The following is a 19,094-nucleotide window of genomic DNA, read 5'->3' on the forward strand; positions in this document are numbered from 1 at the left end:
TGCAACATGTATCAGTTCATTCATTCCATTTTATAGCCAAATAATGCTCCATTGTATGCATACACATAGTTTATCTATTCATCAATGAATGAACATTTGGGCTATTTCCACTTTTTGACTATTGTGAATAATGTTACTATGAACATTCATGTACATGTTTTTTGTAGACATGTTTTCAAGTCTCTTAACTATATACCTATGGATGAAATTTCTGGGTCATATGGTAATTCTGTGTTTAACTCTTTGAGATACTGCCAAATGGTTTTCCAAAACAGATGCAACATTTTACATTTCCATCAGCAATGTTCCAAATTCCCCACATCCTTACCAGCACTGTTATTGCTCATCTTTTTGAGTATAAGCTATAGTCAAAAATCAATTGACTATAAATTTAAGAGTTTATTTCTGGACTTGGAAATTTTCTTCCATTGATCTGTATGTGTATCCTCATATGAGTACCACACTGCTTTGATTATTGTAGCTTTGTGGTAAGTTTTGAAACTGAGAAGTGTGAGGCCTCCAATTTTGTTCTCATTTTTCAAGATGGTTTAGTTCTCAACCTGTGGGTCGCAACCCCTTAAAATACATCCTGCATATCAGATATTTACATTACGATTCATAACAGTAGCAAAATTACAGTTATGAAGTAGCAACGAAAATAATTTTATGGTTGAGGGTCACCACAACATGAGGAACTGTATTAAAGGGTCGCAGCATTAGGAAGGTTGAAAACCACTGGCTAGACTATTCTGAGTCCTGGAATTTCTATATGAATTTTCAGATCAGCTTTACCATTTCTACAAACCATGCATTTAAAATTATGATAGTGATTGCATTGAATTTAGATAAATTTGAAGAGTACTGCAATATTAACTATATTAAATATTCCAATCTATGAAACGAATATATTTATTTAGATCTTCTTTAGTGTCTTTCATTGACATTTTGTAGTTTTCAGTGTATAAGTCTTCCACTTCTTTTGTTAAACCTATCTCTAAGTATTTTATTCTTTTTTATGCTATTGTAAATAAAATTGTTCTCTTAATTTCATATTCAAATTGTCCACTGTTAATGTCTGGAAATAAACTTGATTTCTGTTTATTGATCATATGTCTTATAACCTTATTAAACTTGTTTGTTATTTCTAATAGGTGTGTGTGTGTGTGTGTGTGTGTGTGTGTATTCTTTAGAATTTTCTATACACAAGGTCACATCTTCTGTGAATAGATCATTTTACATTTCATTTTCAATGTGGCTGGTATTTATTTATTGTGTTATTGCCTTGGCTAAAACCTCCAAAAGTGGCTTTTCCTGATCTTAGGGAGAAAGCATTCAATATTTCACCATGTGATGTTAGCTGTGGTTGTTCATGTATGGCTTTTATTAGGTTAAAGAAGTTCCCTTCTATTCCTAGGTTTTTGGATTTTGTAAATTAAAACAAGATGCTGGATTTTTTCAAATGCCTTTTTTGTGTCCATTGAGATAATCACATGATTTTTGTCTCTTATTCTATTAATATGGCATATTACATTGATTGATTTTTAGATGCCAAACTAACTTTGTATTCTTCAAATAAATTCCACTTGATCATGGTGAATAATCCTTTTTACATATTGCTGGATTTGGTTCGCTAGTATTTTGTTGAGGATTTCTATGTTTCTATTCATAAAGGACATTCATAACTTTTCTTTTTTTGTGTGTGATGCCTTTGTGTGGTTTTGGTGTCAGAGTAATACTGGCCTAATAGAATGAGTTTGGAAGTGTTCCCTTCTCTTCTATTTTTTGCAAGTGTTTGCGAAGAATTGGTGCTAATTCTTCTTTTAAATGCTTAGAACGAGGACTTGAAATGTGGATGCAACCCAAGTAAGCACAAAATAACAAAGAGTGTCAGCTTTCAGGAGCTGAGAGGAATGGGGCAGTGATATTTATGAGGACCTCAGGACAAGGGAGACTTGAGAGGCAAGGCTTCAATGGAGGAGTAAAGGAAATTCCCACAGAATTACGGCCAAGGTCTCTTACATCTTGTCGGAAGGCTCTAGATTGCTGGGTGTCCTCATGGCTCAAAGGAAAATTTCCAGCTGGGCAAATATTTCCTTGCTCATCGGCCAGCCGACCTCCCCTGTTCACAGATTCTTTGAACATAAATAACAGTGCTTCCTAATGTTGGTCCTGACACGCCCCAAAGTGTCTTCAGTTATTTCAGGGGGGCGTCTAGTTTACTTTCAATTTATCTGAAAAAGAGATACATGCCATTTCAGATGTTCCTTTGTGGTGGATGTGTCAGGGGAGGTGAAATGGGAAGATAGGTGTCATGGAAAGTAAACAAAGCAAGAAGATAAATTGCAAGTTTACAAAAAACTGAGAATCTCATACCTGGGTTGTTTAGAAGTGTTCAGTCTGTCCTAATCACTGGCTCATCCCTGTTTGAAAGAGGTCCTGCTACATCAGAGTAGATGATCAATAAATATTTGTTAAATAAAAAACTATTGAATCAGCCCTAGCTGGTGTAGCTCAGTTGTTTAGTTGGTTGGAGATCCTCTGATGCGCCAAAGGGTGGTGGGTTCAGTTTTCAGTCAAAGCATATGCTCAGGTTTTGGTTTCCATCCTGGTTGGAGCCCATACAGCAGGCAATCAATCAACATCTCTCTCTTCTCTTCTTTTCTCTTCTTTTCTCTTCCCTTCCCTTCTCTTCTCTTCCCTTTTCTTTTCTTTTCTTTTCTTTTCTTTTTTCTTTTCTTTTCCTTTCCTTTCCTTTCCTTTCCTTTCCTTTCCTTTCCTTTCCTTTCCTTTCCTTTCCTTTCCTTTCCTTTCCTTTCCTTTCCTTTCCTTTCCTTTCTTTTCTTTTCTTCTTCTTCTTCTTCTTCTTCTTCTTCTTCTTCTTCTTCTTCTTCTTCTTCTTCTTCTTTTCTTCTTTATCTCTCTCTCTCTCTCTCTCTCTCTCTCTCTCTCTCTCTCTCTCCTCCCTCCCTCTCTCTCTCTCTCCCTCCCACCTCTCCTTCCTCTCTTTCTCCCTTCCTCTCTCTAAAATCAATGGAAAACATATCCTCAGCAAGGATTTAAAAAAAAAGAGAACCCATTAAATCAATACCGTAATATAAAACTCTATGTGTGTATGGGAGACTAGACAGTATGTGGGGAGTACCTACGGAAATACAAAGGTGGAAGTATCAGTGCGCCCAAAAGAGGTAGCATGTGCGACCAGGCAGGGTAATAAATGGATGTGTTATGGCAGCCTTGGCTCCTAGATTTTTTCAGACAGCTCTAATTTAAAATATTCTGTTCTGTCATTATTTTTTTAAAAAAAGAAAGTCATTCTTATTAGAATTGTTTTTTCTGTTTGGAAATTATCCTCACTGTGGAAGGCAGAGCCCTTGTGTGTGTAGAGTGTTGCTGTGACTGGACAGTAGTCAGTGTGTGATATAGCATCTTAGAGAGGACACTGGGCTAGACATCAGAGGGTGGGAGGCCCAAACTCTACAACTTGCCACATAGGCGAGATCACCAAAAACATAAACACACGAGGGAACAACTCACCATGAAGGGAGTCAGAACACAGGAAAGAGGATAAGTGGCACCCTGTGAACATAAAAGAGTAGAACTGTTGGTTAAGGATTCTAATCTAAGTATGTTTAAAAATGATTAAAGAGCTAAAATAAGCAAGAGAAATTAAAAGTAAAGAGAGGATCCTATTTAAAAGAAAGAGCATACAGATTTAAAAGAACAAATAAAACTTCTGGAAGGAAAAGTTCACTTTTTGAAATTAAAATTTCAATGTACTGGCTATAATAACTTTTTAAAATGTAATATTACTTGGTAAAATTGAAAATGTTAAATTCTTTTAAGATGTTATAATTACAAAAATAAACACTAGAACAAAAACGCAAGCTTTCCTAGATAGAAAAAGAAATTTATAAATTATAATAGCAAAGAATACACATCATGAACAAAAATATCTGTCATCAATAAATGTGAATGGGCTTAACTCATATACTATGAGGAAAATATTTTCAATATGGCTCACAAAGCAAGACCGAACTATATGTGGTATACAGGAGATATATCTAAATCAAAAGGATGCAGAAAGGTAAAAAATAGAGGCATGTACAAATGCAAATGATAAGTAAGTGGGGGCTGTGATTCTTTATATCAGACAAAGTAGAATTCAGGCCAAAAATAATTAAACATGACGAAAAAACATTACTTTATAATGCTAAAGGCCAATTTCACAATGTAGGTATAATAATTATGAAAATCCGTGCACCAAATAACTGTCTTTAAAAAAGCAGAGACTACAGATGCAAGGAGATACAGATAGAAACAGACTGATAATAGGAGACTTTAACACTCCATTTCCAGTGCAAAACAGATTAAGTGGCAGAAATATAAATAAGAATATGGAAGAAGTAAACAACATAATCAATAGAGTAGATCTCATTGATCTATGCTAAACTTAAAACCTAATAATAAAGAATACACCTTCTTTCTCAACTGAACATGGAATAGTGACAAAAACTTATAAAATATTAGTTTACAAAGAATCCTATATAATAAAAGCATAGTATGCAAATTGTCCCCTTGACCTGGAGTTCTTCTGGGAATTTGACCAGGGGGTGGGGCCAGCCGGGGGAGGGAAGGAGGCTCTGGCCAGTAGCAGGTGGCTGGGGGAAGGGAAGGAGTACCTGGCCAACTGCTGCCAGCCGTTGCCAGCCACTAGGAGCCCTACCAGTGCACAAATTTTTTGCACTGAGCCCCTAATGCACCAATAAGTTCTATTAGAACAATCTATGTATATAAAAGCCTAAGTGACCGTTTGACCATTCGACTGATAGCTATGATGCGCATTGACCACCAGGGGGCAGATGCTCAATGCACAGGCATGGAAACATGGAACAGACTGATGAATCTCAGAGGGAAGGGGGGAGGGTGAGAAGACAATAACCAAAGATCTTATATGCATACTAGAGACCCAGTGCATGGATTCATGCACCAGTGGGGTCCCTTGGCCTGGCCTGAAGGGATTGGGCCAAAATCCACTCTCCAACATCCCCCGAGGGGTCCCAGATTGTGAGAGGGTGCAAGCCAGGCCAAGGGACTCCACTGGTGCACGAATCTGTGCACCGGGACTCTGGTGGAAATTTTATATAATAAGAGTCTAATATGCAAATTGTCCCCTTGGGCGGTTGTTCGACTGGGAGTTTGACCGGGATACTGGGAGTTTGACCACTTGCTATGATGTGTGCTGACCACCAGGTGGCGGCGCAGAAAATGGCAGGCATTGGCTAAGCGCTGCGACCTCTCACTGGCTACCTTGTGGCAGGGGTGATGGGAACAGAGGTGGGGTGACAATGCGGGGTGTCCGCAGAGCTTGCTCTCACTCCCCCTGCTACCCTCCCCTGGGACGCCAGGGCTTGCGTGCCAGGGAAGCCTCCACACTCAGAGTCTGCCCCACACCCGTATGGCCTCTTCCAGGTGAGCCAGGCTGCAGCTGCTGGGACTGCAGGGACCGGTTGGGCTCCCCATGGGTTCATGCAGGAGCTGGTCTGCAAGGCTGGCCTGGAAAGAGCACACTACCTGCCTGGCTTCTGTGTGGCACTGCTAGGTGGCTCAGTGGCCCATGCTGTGCCCTGGCCTGTGGCATCCTGCTGTGCTCACCGCATCTCCATGTGGGGAGTCGGGCTCCCTGACTCAGGTGGAGGGGGGCATGTGGGGGCCCAGGGGCCCAGGTGCTGCCCAGGGTCCAGAGGTCAGCTGGGACCTGCCCTTCCATGCCAGACGCTCGCACTTCGATCGCTGGCCAGGCCTAGGGACCTCATCTGTGCACGAATTTCATGCACCGAGCCTCTAGTATAATAATACTTTCTATCACAGTGCAATAAAACCAGAATTAAAAAACCCCAAAGAGCTCTTCCAATTAGAAATTTAAAAATATTCTATTAAACAACTCTTGGGTGAAAGGGGAAAATATGAGTCAAAATTACAGAATATTTACCCCCCTCACCCCCCCAAAAAACATACACATGCAAATAATGAAAACACTATATATCAGAGACTATTGGATATATTTAAAGTACAGATCAGAGGAAAATTCATAGCCTTAAACACATCATGACTGACTTTTTTCAGTTAGCATAATGTTCTCAAGGTCCATCCATGTTGTTGCAAATGGCAGTATTTCATCCTTTCTTATGGCCGAGTAGTATTCCATCATGTGTTGGTACCACATCTTCTTTATCCAGTCCGCTATTGTAGGGCACTTTGGTTGTCTCCATATCTTGGCCATCTTGAATAGTGCTGCAGTGAACATAGGGGTTCATATCTTTGCAAATACATGTTTTTGAGTTTGTTGGGTATATACCCAGGAGAAGGGTTTCTGGGTCATATGTTAACTCTATTCTGAATTTTTTTGAGGAATCACCAGATTGCTTTCCATAGTGCCTGTACTGGTCTTGTTGTGGTTGCCACAGGGAAGGGGGTGGGGGAGTGGGGAGTGAAGAGGGCTTAATATATGGTGATGGAAGAAGATTTGACTTTGGGTGGTGGGCACACAGTGCAATATATAGATCTTGTATCACAGATACCTATACCTGAAACCTATATGATCCTATTAACAATGTCACCCCAATAAATTTAATAAAAAACACATCAATAAAAAGAAAAGAGTGAAAATGAATGAATTATATCAACTTAAAAAGCGAGAGAAAGAAAAACAAATGAGACAAAAGAAAGCACAAGAAAGAAAACAATAAAGGCAAAAGCAGAAAAATAATGGACATTAGGTATAGAAAACAGTAGGCTCAGTAACAAGTAAACTTTTGGTTCTTTGAAAAAAGTAACAAAACATATAAATCACTAGTAAAATTAATCAAACATAAAAGGGAGAGCCCTGGCTGGAGTGGCTCAGTTGGTTGAGCATTGTCCCATGCACCAAAAGGTCCCAGGTTTGATTTCAGTCAGGGCACTTGCCTGGGTTGTGGGCTCGATCCCTAGTAGTGTGTGTGCAGGAGGCAGCCCATTGATAATTCTCTCTCACATTGATCTCTCTCTCTCTCTCTCTCTCTCTCTCTCTCTCTCTCTCTCCCTCTCTCCTCCCCCTCTTCCTTCCTCTTTCTAAAATCAATGAAAATATTTTAAAAAGGGATAAACAGGGAGGAGGAGAGGAGGGGGGAACACACTATTTTGATTAAGTACATTAAGACTAAAGAACAAAACCTGAAAACAAATACTGAACCCTAGGTAGTAGGTTTGTTTGTCACAATGACATGAGTTAGTTATTCTGAAACTGTTTTTGAGGTCTTTTAGTGTGAGCAAACAAGTAAATATTTTGACAGTAATTGGATTCAGGGTTCTCACTGTTTGCGAAGGGCAATATACAAGTATGGAAAGGGCAACTGGGGCGTGTAGTCTATTGTATAAACTCATGGGTTTTAATATGCCTGTTTCTACATATATCTATATCTATCTATAGAAAAAACAGAAAGATCTCTCTATCTACATATGCATATCTACATCTACCTATATTCATAGGTATCTCAAATATCTTGTAGTGACAGAGCACATGGAAATGCTTGAAAAATGAGAGAAGGAGAGAGGAGTCACCTTAGAAAGACTTCCACTGACCAAATGTGGGATAATTTTAGCAGGAAAATTAATAATAATATCATAATCCACTGAAAAAATACGAATCTGTAGACCATTCTGAATAAATGAATGAATCAAAAAACAAATAGAGAGAAAGAAAAATTTCTTCCTTGTAGAAGAATGCCAACTAATACATGTAGAAGGATTAGAGTTCAGAAATCACCATTTGGCAGCCATCATGGTAATAAATGATTCTCAATTTATGTAGTAGTTTAATAAGAACTTTGGTATTTACATAGTCTCAAAATATCTCCTAACTCTTATTAATTGGAAACAATAATAACTTCATAGTGGACAAACTTGGCATACACCACCACCTTAACTGAGTGGTTAAAGTTTTTACCATTGATGGTTAAAATACACATCATGTAGCCGCTCCTTTGATGGCTGAGAGGGACACAGCATTCCTCTTGTGGTGTTCCTGCTGAAAAGCCATAAACAAAGCTGCTTGGACCAGATTCCAATTTCTTAATTAATTTTTTTTTGCTAAAAAGAACATTTTGGGGATAATCGACAAAATTTGAGTATTTTAGATTAGAAAATAGCATTTCATTAATACTGATTTTCTAATTTTGGTTATTGTATTTCATTTATGTAAGAGAATATCCTTGTTATTATAAGTATACACTGAAATATTTAGGGCGTAAAGGGGCATGAGGTCTGTTTACTCTAAAATAGAAAAAATATGTAGAGAGAGGCAATGATGAAACAAATGTAGTAAAATAAAAAAAAATGGGGGAATCTGAAGTGTAAACAGTTCTTTATACTATTCTTGTAACTTTTCTGTTGGTTTGAAATGATTTCAATTTAAAAAGTAACAAAAATATTTAAAAATATTTGTAAGAACATGTAGGAGAATAATTTTGTTCTATAGACTTTTTGAATTCACAAAGTACAAATCATAATGGAGAAGAATGATCTACTTGAGTAGAGTAAAATGACACATTCATGTACAATAAAGAACTCTAAGCAGAGGAGTAAGAGGTGCATCATGAATGACAGAGATGGCTCTAGAGGCAAGATCAGTTTGAAAAGAAATTGAAAAAAGAAAAGAAAAGAAAACCAGGGAGGAAATAATGGAGCCTCAACTGACACAGGAGGTAGTGACTGAGAGATACCAGCCTACCCAACCGGTAGGACTCAGGGAGGGCTTAGCTGTAGGTGCGGGGAGAGGAATGGAGGGAGCTGCTGGCCTGAGCATCTTGGGTGTATGATGGATGGACAGGGGCAGCGTTTTGTGCCACCCCCTCCCCCCGCCCCTGGTCAGCCTCATTGGCTCAGGAAGGAAGACCTTACACATGTTTAGTTCAAATATAAAATGGACAGAGGAAGGACTAAGGATGGGCTTTCATGGGGGCGGGGGAAAGGGGGGAAAGAGGGACCAATGAGGTCTGTGTGGCTTTGAATTCATCTGGAAAGTTTTAATTACAAAATAAAACCGGATGCAGATGTAACGTTTACTGGTGTGACATTTCTGTGAGCGCACAGGTGTCATACGTGTCCTATGATTTGGTGCACTTTTCTGTGCATTTGAACTAAATGTCATAACCACATGGCAAAGCATGTTGGGACCAGATTCCGAGGAGCTGCAGGCCATGGAAAGCTTTGAGCTCCATCAAGGGGTTAAAGCAGAAAGCGGAGGGCGGGGGACGGAGTGCTTGCAAGTCTTTGTGTGTGCAGGAGGCTTAGGGAGAGAAAAGCCTCCGAGGCCGGCACCCGGCTGGGGGGAGGGGGGGAGCGCGGGGGAGGAGGCGCGTGGGGACCTTTCCTCCTAGCCCCGCCCAAGCCCCTCCCCTCCCCGGGCCCCGCCCAGACCCCCCGACCCGCGGCAGCCCCACCCTCTTCCATGACGTCACCTCCCGTCTCTAGGTAATGCGGCGGTGGGGAGTGGGGTGTCAAACAAAGCGGCCGCAAAGCGGCCGCTACCTGCTGGCCCCTTTCCTCTCGGACCCTTGACCCTCAGATACTCAGAGCCATGTCCCTGCCGGTGCTCCCGGGCTACGGCTTCGAGCGCTATGTGAGTAGGGAGGGCACCCCGGCTGGGGTCTGGGTCCTAGACTTGGCCACATCCCTGAACCCTAGGGCAGACCTCCCGCCGCTCTTTTCCCCTTCTGTGGATTGGGCTCCACTTGGACCAAACTTTGTGGGCTGGCGGAATCCTTACTTTCTGCTTCACCTTCCCCCTGCGTCTCCAACTGCACCTGGATGCTTTTGCTAAATTAGATCCATAAGTAGAGTCCTTAGAGGTGGGAGGAACCTTGAGGGTCGTAGATGGTAGTGATGATAACAACGACCTATGGGCATTTAAGATATGAGAGGCGCTGTGCTTTAATTGCCTTACACATTTGATGTTCCCAACATCTCTTTGTATTAATACTATGTTTGTTCCCATTTTACAGTTGAAGAAACTGAGGCACGGGCCAGAGTTACACAGTCTCAGTGGTGAAACTGGATTTCTTTCAGGCAACTTGTTCCCACAGCCCTGTGTGAAAGAGATAGATACAGTTTCTATTATTAAGTTGAAGAATAATAACAAAAATAGTAACAAGGCTGGTAGGGGGCAGATAGGTTAAGGGTTCCTCTATAGAGAGAGGCACCCAGACTTGGGAGAGTTTCTTCTTTGTTTAGAATTGGGAGGGGTTCATTTTAAAACAAGACAAAGGTATAAAGCAAAACAACAAAACACAACCCCATAAAAACCCCTGAGCAGGAAAGGACTTTTGCCAATTAGTACCATCTTATTTAAACAACAGCAGAAACATAATTCAGGCTTTTGTTCACATTAGCTAACTACTCTTTTTTATTTTTTTTTTATTTTTTATTATTAGTTAAGGTATTACAAATGTGTCCACATCCCCCCCACTAACCCCCAACCTCCCCCCCCCCCCACACAAACTCATGCTCCCATCCCCCTGTTGTCCATAGCTAACTACTCTTTACTTGGCTTTCCCACTGTGTCTGTAGGAAGAAGGTAAGTAACATACCGATGGGAGGGAACTAGCTGGGCCGTTAAAGGTATTTGTGTAAACCTCTGGTAAGTTTAGAAAGCAGGTGGTGGATGGAAGCATGGGATTTTTATGGATTCTGAACGAAGTTGTGGGCCCTGATGTGCAAGGTTTCTTTGTAACTTCCACCCACTGCATTCCAACTCCTACAGGGGGGCTGACCAATCCAGCTTCCTTTTTGAACACTGGTTTGTTTATTTCTTGGCTGATGGGGGAGAGGCTGGCCTTCCCGCCTAGCATTGCCCTTTGGTAAGATTAGGTTGGCAACAAATAAGAAAGACCCCTGAGAGGCAGTGCATAAAAAGATTCCAGAAGTAAACAAGCGTGCTGTGTAAAGGAATGGTAATAAAAATGGAAAGCAGAGCCCACAGCTTTGGGCCCAGCAATACTTCAGATTACCGATGCCTACTTTTGCGCAAGTACCACAGTTCTCAAATGCAGTGATTGAGTGGGAAGGAAAAACAGTGGTTGGATGAGATATTTTAAAATCTGTTAGGCTGTACTGAGTGTACTTTTTCCTTTAAACTTTTTTTTTTATTGTGAAGTACAATACAGAAAAATGCACAAAAGGATCATAGAATGAATAGCAAGAAATAAAAATGTTACCACTTGAAAAGCTTCCCCTTTGACTCGAGTTGCCAGATTCAGCAAATAAAAACACATATCCCCAATACTGCATGGGACCTACTTATACTAAAAGATTATTTGTTGTTCATCTGAAATTCAAATCTAACTGAGCATCTTGTATTTTATGTGACAACCCCAGCATTTCTCAACCTTCTCTGCTCTGCATAGGTAACCACTATCTTGGCTGCTATCACTATAGTTAGATAGGTTTTGTTTGTTTTTGAATGTTGTGTCAATGGAAATGTCCAGTGTTTATTCTTTTATGACTGACTTTTTTTAAGCTCAACATTATGTTTGTGAGATTTGGTCATATGGTTGTCTGTAGGTGTAATTTGTATACTTTTGTTGCTCTATAGTATTCTGTTGCATTACTATGACATCATTTATATACACATTTAAACTTGACAGAGATTTGGTTTGTTTGGGGTTATTAATAATAGTTTTCTGTGACTATTCTTATTTATGTCTCATGGCACAATTGCTAGATCATATGGTATTCCTATGTTTGGCTGTTGTAGATGCTATCGAAGTAATTATACCAATTTAAATTCCCAACACCATTTTATGTCCCTACTAGAGGCCTGGTGCATGAAATTCGTGCCCAGGGGGGTGTTCCTCAGCCTGGCCTGCACCCTCTCCAATCTGGAACCCCTCGGGGGATGTCCGACTGCTGGATCAGGCCAAAACCGACAGTTGGACATCCCTCTCACAGTCTGGGACTGTTGGCTCCTAACCGCTTGCCTGCCTGCCTGACTGATTGCCCCCTAACCGCTCCCCTGCCAGCCTGATTGACGCCTAACTGCTCCCCTGCCACCAATCACCCCCAACTGCCCTCCCCTGCCAGCCAATTTGGTTCTGGTTGGTCGGTTTCTATGCCAGTCAGCATCAAAAGCTCCGCCTTCTAGGCAGCCATTGGCTCCTCACAGTTCACCCAGATTTGGTTCTGATTGGTTGGTTTCTATGTCAGTCAGCATCTCTGGGCCTGTCTCTAGGCCTGATAAGAGAGGCAGGGCTGATCAGCAGCCCCTGTGGAGGCCTGGAGAGAAACAGGCGTGACTGCTGGCAAAGCTCGGAGAGAAAGAAAGAGGCAAGGACTGATCTACAGCTGCCATGGAGGCTGCAGATCAGACCCTGCCTCTCTCTCTGGGCCTGATCCACTGCCCATTTGGCAGTCAGTGCTGGGTCACTGTGCCTGCACCTGCGGCAGTCAGTGCTGAGTCGCCACGTCAGCCCAGCACTGACTGCAGGACTGACTTCCAGTGTTTGGTCGAACCTTCGGTCGGTCGTTACAGATCCTGGGTGTTTATATATTAGGATTGCTCCATATTCTTTCTAACACTTGATATTGTTAGTTTTTTAAATTTTAGGTATTGTAATCAGTGGGCATAGTGCAACTCTGTAGTTTTAGTCTGGATTTATACATTTATCGGTCATTTGTATATTCTCTTTTGTGTAGTATCTGTCTTGCATCTAATTTTCTACTGTGTTGCCTGCCTTTTTCTTAGTGATTTTAGGGATTCTATATAGATTTTGGATATGGCTCATTTGTCAGCTATATTGTGTTGCAAATATCTTCTAGTCTGTGCTTGGTCTTTTCTTTCTCTTGATGGTGTTTTTGTTGTTGTTTATAAGAGTACTTGTTTATTTATTTTTAAAAGTATATTTCTTTGTTGATTTCAGAGAGGAAGGAAGAGGGAGAGAGAGATAGAAACTTCAATGATGAGAGAGAATCATTGATCAGCTGCCTCCTGCACGCCCCCTACTAGGGATCAAGCCCGCAACTTAGGTATGTGCCCTTGGCTGGAATTGAACCTGGGACCCCTAGTCCGCAGGCTGATGCTCTATCCATTGAGCCAAACTGGGTAGGGCTATTTATTTATTTTTTAATTTTATGTTTCAATTACAGTTTCCATTCAATATTATTATGTATTAGTTTCAGCTGCACAGCATAGTGGTTAGACAATCATGTACATTACAGTGTCCCACCTGATACTTCCAGTACTCACCTGATACCATACATAGTTATTACAATACTAGAGGCCTGGTGCACAAATTCATGCACAGTTGGGGTCCTTTGGTCTGGCCAGCGATCGGGGCCGATCAAGGTGTCTTGCCCAGTCCCAATTGGGACTGGTTGGCCGGGGGCGGGCAGGGTGGGGAGGGACCATGGGCGGTTGGCTATGGAAGCACACTGACCACCAGGGAGCAGCTCCTGCATTGAGTGTCTTCCCCTGGTGGTCAGTGTGCATCATAGCAACTGGTCGAGCAGTCGACCGGTCTCTTGGTCGTTCAGTCATTCAGTCACTTAGGCTTTTATATGTATAGATTGTTAACTATATTCTCTATGCTGTACTTTATGTCCCCATAATTGTTTTGTAACTACCAGTCTGTACCTCTCAATGTCTTCACCTTTTTCACCCAGTCCCTCTGCCTCCCTCCTCTCTGGCAACCATCAGTCTGTTCGCTGGGTCTATAACTCTGTTTCTATTTTCTTTGTTTATTCTGTTTTTTAGATTCCACATATAAGTAAAATCATATGGTATTTATCTTTCTCTGACTGACTTATTTTACTTAGCATAATACTCTCTAGGTCCATCTTGATGGTGTTTTTAATGAATAATTTTTCCTTTAGTTTAGTGCTTTTTGTTTCATATTTAAGAAATAGTTCCTTATACCAAGGTCATGATGATATTTTCCTGTGTTATTTTTGGAAATCTTATTTTTTGCCTTTCACATTTAGCTCTATACTCCAGATTACATGTGTGTGAGTGTGTATGAAAAGAGGTAGGGGTCAGGTTGCATTTTTTCCTATATGGTTATTCAGTTGACACAGAACCATTTGTTAAAGAACAAAATTTAACTGTGTAAATTTTGAAGATCTTGTTGGCTTTGGATTCAATGATCCAAGAGTGGGGCAGTATCCTGTCTAGCAGATAGAAAGCTCTGAAGAGCTATACATACAAGGCAATATATTTGTGTAGGCAGAGGGAGCAGGAACCAGGAAGTTGTAGTAGGTAAACAGCAGTTTGGCTATTGCAAGATTACTTTCCTTATAGGGGATGGCATGGGTTTATCAGGCTGATTACTTGAATGCTGATCAGGAAATTCATGATTGGCTGGTTCAAGATTCTATTTTTGGGAAAGCCAAAACTATAATTAAATTTCAGTTTGGCAACATGGGGCTTAGCATGAGCAACTCCATTTTGGGTCTTTTGTCTTGTCTTCAATACATTTTTGAAAGGCCAACTCTTTCTCTACTTCTCTGCGGAGCTTGGTTTGTCATAAATTAAATATCTAAATATGTTTGGGTCTGCTTCTAGACTCGTGAGTGTATTTAAAAATTATTTATTTACTTTATGCCTCAGATCAATAGTCATGTGCACGCGAGACAAGGAGAGAGGGAGAAGGAGAGGGAGGGAGAGGATGAATTAGGGAATGACAGTATACTTATTAGATACCTTGGGTGGTCATTCAACAAATCAGTATTTATGTATTGAGTATCCTAGTCTGTGCCCAAGTCAGGTGGCTGCATTTAAACAATTATTGTACTTGTCTTGGGACTAAATGTGATGTATGTTGCTATGAAATTAATATTACTTTAAAAACTTGTACTTGGTTAAAAGATTGAATGTTCTCTGGCATAGACTGATCAGAAAGTCATTAAAGCTAAGTCTGGCCTTTTTATCACTCCTCTCCCTCCCCCGCCTCAATTATAGAGCCTTGTTGGCTGAATTAAATTATCAAGTGAAAAACGTTGGCTTCCCGGAGATAGTATAATTACTGGCTGTTTGGGTTTCAAATTATAACACAAGCTAACTTTTACTGCTTTTTCTCAGAAATTAAAAAAGAGCTTGTTTTGCCCCTTAATTAGCTGCTGGTTTCTGTCCACAGCCAGCTGATGCGCAACCTATACTACTCTCTCTAAAATAAAGAAGTATTGCGCTTTCTAAAATATAAGCATGTGTACCACTGATGACATTACATTTGGTGTGAATTAATTGAAAATCTTTGGGAAAGATCACAACTAAATTCCAGACTCCGTATCTTTTTCCAACAGTTTAATGCTGGATTTCTATCCAGCTAAGAGAATCTCAGGCATATTGTCAAAAACGATAGGATATTAAAGTTAAAAGGGACATTTCTAGTCAAAGCTGACAATCCTTTCTCTAGTATTTTGTACAGATGGTTGTATTGCTGATCCTGAAAGCCTCCAATGAGTAATGAGAACACTTTCTGCTTTTTATGAAGCGACCTTGCCACCACCTTTGGAGGGTTGTTGTAAATAGCCCATCATTGAATTTACAGTGAAGCAACTGTTTCCTTAAGACAAAAAATTATTTGAATTTACAACAGTAAAATAAAACAAATTTAGAATCTGTCTCTCTTACAAAAACATGCAGGCAATACCTTGAAATTTATTTTTATCTAGACTAATATAAGCTTACATATTAATATATAGGGAAAATTGTTCTCTGGGAAATTTACCAGCAATTTAAATGATAAACAACTGAAAGAGAAAAGCACGATGAGTAAAATACATAGTACACATTATTGACTTCATTATGTGATGTTAGATATGTCAATTTAAATGTAGCTCAATGACAAATATAATAAAAAAAATCACTTTATTCACAAATTGGGTTTTCCCAATCTAGAATTCTGCCTACAGATTGTTGGTTATGTTCTTAGAGGTCAGTTCCATTGCCTTAAAATAACTGCATCAGGTCCAAACACCTTAACCTGACAGCCTACGCCAGTGGTCGGCAAACTGCGGCTCGCGAGGCACATGCGGCTCTTTGGCCCCTTGAGTGTGGCTCTTCCACAAAATACTGACTTCTGCGCATGGGCCACGAAGTTTCAATCGCACTGTACGTGCGCGCCCGCACGTGGTATTTTGTGGAAGAGCCACACTCAAGGGGCCAAGGGGCCAAAGAGCTGCATGTGACTCGCGAGCCGCGGTTTGCCGACCACTGGCTTAGGCCATTAGAGTTTGTCACTTACTTTGTGAGAACAATTTCATGAATCATGACAAACTTTGAGATTAGAATAGAATAAAAAAATCAGAATGTATTATTCTTGTGAAGGGTAAGTACTGTTTCATGAACTTTGGTTTCTTTCACATGTGAGCATGTGAACTGGGTTGCACCAAAATCTCTTTGTTGTTGTGGTTGTAGTCAGAGTTTGAAAACCATTGCTCACAAGAGCCATCTTACCAATTCTTGCCTCTGTTTTAAATTCAGATCTTCAACTTCCTTAAAAACCAAATGTGGCTGTCATTCTTTAAGAAGCCTCAACAGATACTATTAACCATTTAAAAGTGTGCAATTCAGTGACATTTAGTAGTCACAGTGTTTTGCAACTATCAGCTCTAACTACTTCCAAGACATTTTCACTGTCCTGAATTTCAATCTTTTTACCCAAAGGAAAATTTGAAATGATTTTCAGGTCTCAGGGAACTCCTGTGTAAAAGTGATTTCTACAGCCAATCCATGAGTTATAGATATAATATCTCTTTTGAGTAAAGAGTAATAGTTTTCTGTGGATTTGTTGATTTTGGCCAACTTATTCACCTACTTTGTGTGGTTTCCCTTTGCCACAATGGATATCAACGCTAATGCAAGTGGCAGTGTAGTAGAGGGAACTTCAAGGTGTTTTTTTTTTCTTATGGTAAACTTTCCTACTTAATATTTCCCCCATTTTCCCTTATTGGAATAGACCCAAGAATCCTCGAATAGTTTCTACTATAGAGGACGCTATTAGGTATGAGATATGGTGTAGCATATGAGGAAGAGTAGGTTTTCCCCCTATTTAAAACTAAAAATGATTTGTAGCCACCTTTTCTTTTTTAAAAAAGTATATTTTTATTGATTTTTAGAAAGAAGAGAAGGGGAGGGGGAGGAGGAGGCGGTAGGGAGAATCATTGATTGGGTTGCCTTCTGTACGTGCCCCAACCAGGGATCAAACCTGCAACCCAGGCATGTGCCCTCACCCAGGAATCAAACTGTCAACCTTTTGGTGCACAGGATGACTCTCAAATAACTGAGCCACTCAGGCCAGCCTAGCTGGCTTTTCTTGAGAAACAAGTAAGTAGTTAAGCTTAGGTTACCTTTCTTTTTTAATTTTTATGTTTTGTTAATTCTCACCCGAGGACACCTTTCCATTGATCTTTAGAGAGAGTGCAAGGAAGGAGGAGAGATAGAAACATCGATGTGTGAGAGACACATCGATTGGTTGCCCCCTGCACACTCCCCAACCATGTATAAAATTCTTAAGGCAGCATAATACATTTCTGTTAAATAACTGTTTTAATCCAAGATAGGATTTACTTTTTCAAAAAGTCGGCTCAGTTGATTTAATTTAAATAAAGGTTATGAATTCATTTTGATTAATGCTGCTTACAATATGAAAATATATAAATGCTCATAGCAGTATTTTTTATAATAACCAAAAGATTGAAACAACCCAATGCCCATCAATAAAATGTGTTATATTCATACAATGGAATATTATTTGGCCATATTAAGGAATGAAATACTGATACATTTACAACATAGATGAACCTCAAAAACATGCTACAAACAATATGCAAAGACTATAGATTGTATGATCTAATTTATGTGAAATGTGTGGAATAGGCAAATCTATAGAGACAAAAAGTATATTAATGGTTCCCCAGACCTGTTAGGGGTAAGGGAAAAAATGGGAAGTGACTGCTAATGGTATGGGGTACCTTTTTGGAATGATGGAACTGTTCTAAAATTAGATTATGGTAATGATTACATAACTTGGCAATTATAGTAAACTCCATTGAACTGTATATTTTAGATGGGTAAACTTTATTATATACTAGAGGCCTGGTGCATGAAATTCATGTACGGTGGTGGGGTGGGGGGAGCAGCCCTTCACCCCGTAGGGATCGGGCCTAAATCAGCAGTCGAACATCCCTCTCACAATCCGGGACTGCTGGCTCCTAATCGCTCGCCTGCCTGCCTGCCTCATCGCCCCTAACTGCCTCTGCTTGCCAGCCTAGTTGCCCCCTCACTGCCTCCCTGCCACCTAGCTGGCCCCTAACTGCCCCCTGCCAGCCTGGCCACCCCCTACCTGCCCCTCTGCTGTCCTGGCTGCCCCCTAACTGCTCCCCTGCCAGCCTGATTGCCCCTAACTGCCTCTGCCTTGGCCCCCACCACCGTGACTTTGTCCAGAAGGATGTCCAGAAGATTTTTGGTCTAATTACCATATTACTCTTTTATTAGTATAGATAGGTTATATCTCAATAAAACTGTCTATATATATAATATATATATATATATATATATATATATATATATATATGTATATATATAAAGCCCTCAGCAACCATTCAATCATTCGATGCACAATGACCACCAGGGGAAGACGAGTGCCAGATGCTGGGCTCATGACTGGTGAGTGCAGCTGCAGCAGCGTGAGCCTCTCCCGTCTCTGCCGGCAGTGCTACCAAGTGACAGGTGCAGCAGGGCCAGGATGAGCGGGAGCAGCGAGGCGCCCAGCCCAGGCTCAGGCTCCTCCCCAGCTGCCTGCTGCTTCACACACTACTGTATCCCCTGAGGGGTCCTGGATTGCGAGAGGGTGCAGGCCAGGCTGAGGGACCTCACTGGTGCACGAATTCATGCACCGTGCCTCTAGTTAATAAATAAATAGCTAAAGATAGGAGTTGGTAGGAAATTGCTGGACAGACAAACAATAGGTATTTATGGTGCCAGTTCACAAAATGGTATTGATTTAAAGTATTCTGTTACTTATTCCCATTATTATTGAAATGTCCCTGAAAATCACATTATTTCA

The sequence above is a fragment of the Myotis nattereri genome, assembly GCF_964212035.1.
Source record: "Myotis nattereri genome assembly, chromosome: X".
Taxonomy (NCBI): domain Eukaryota; kingdom Metazoa; phylum Chordata; class Mammalia; order Chiroptera; family Vespertilionidae; genus Myotis; species Myotis nattereri.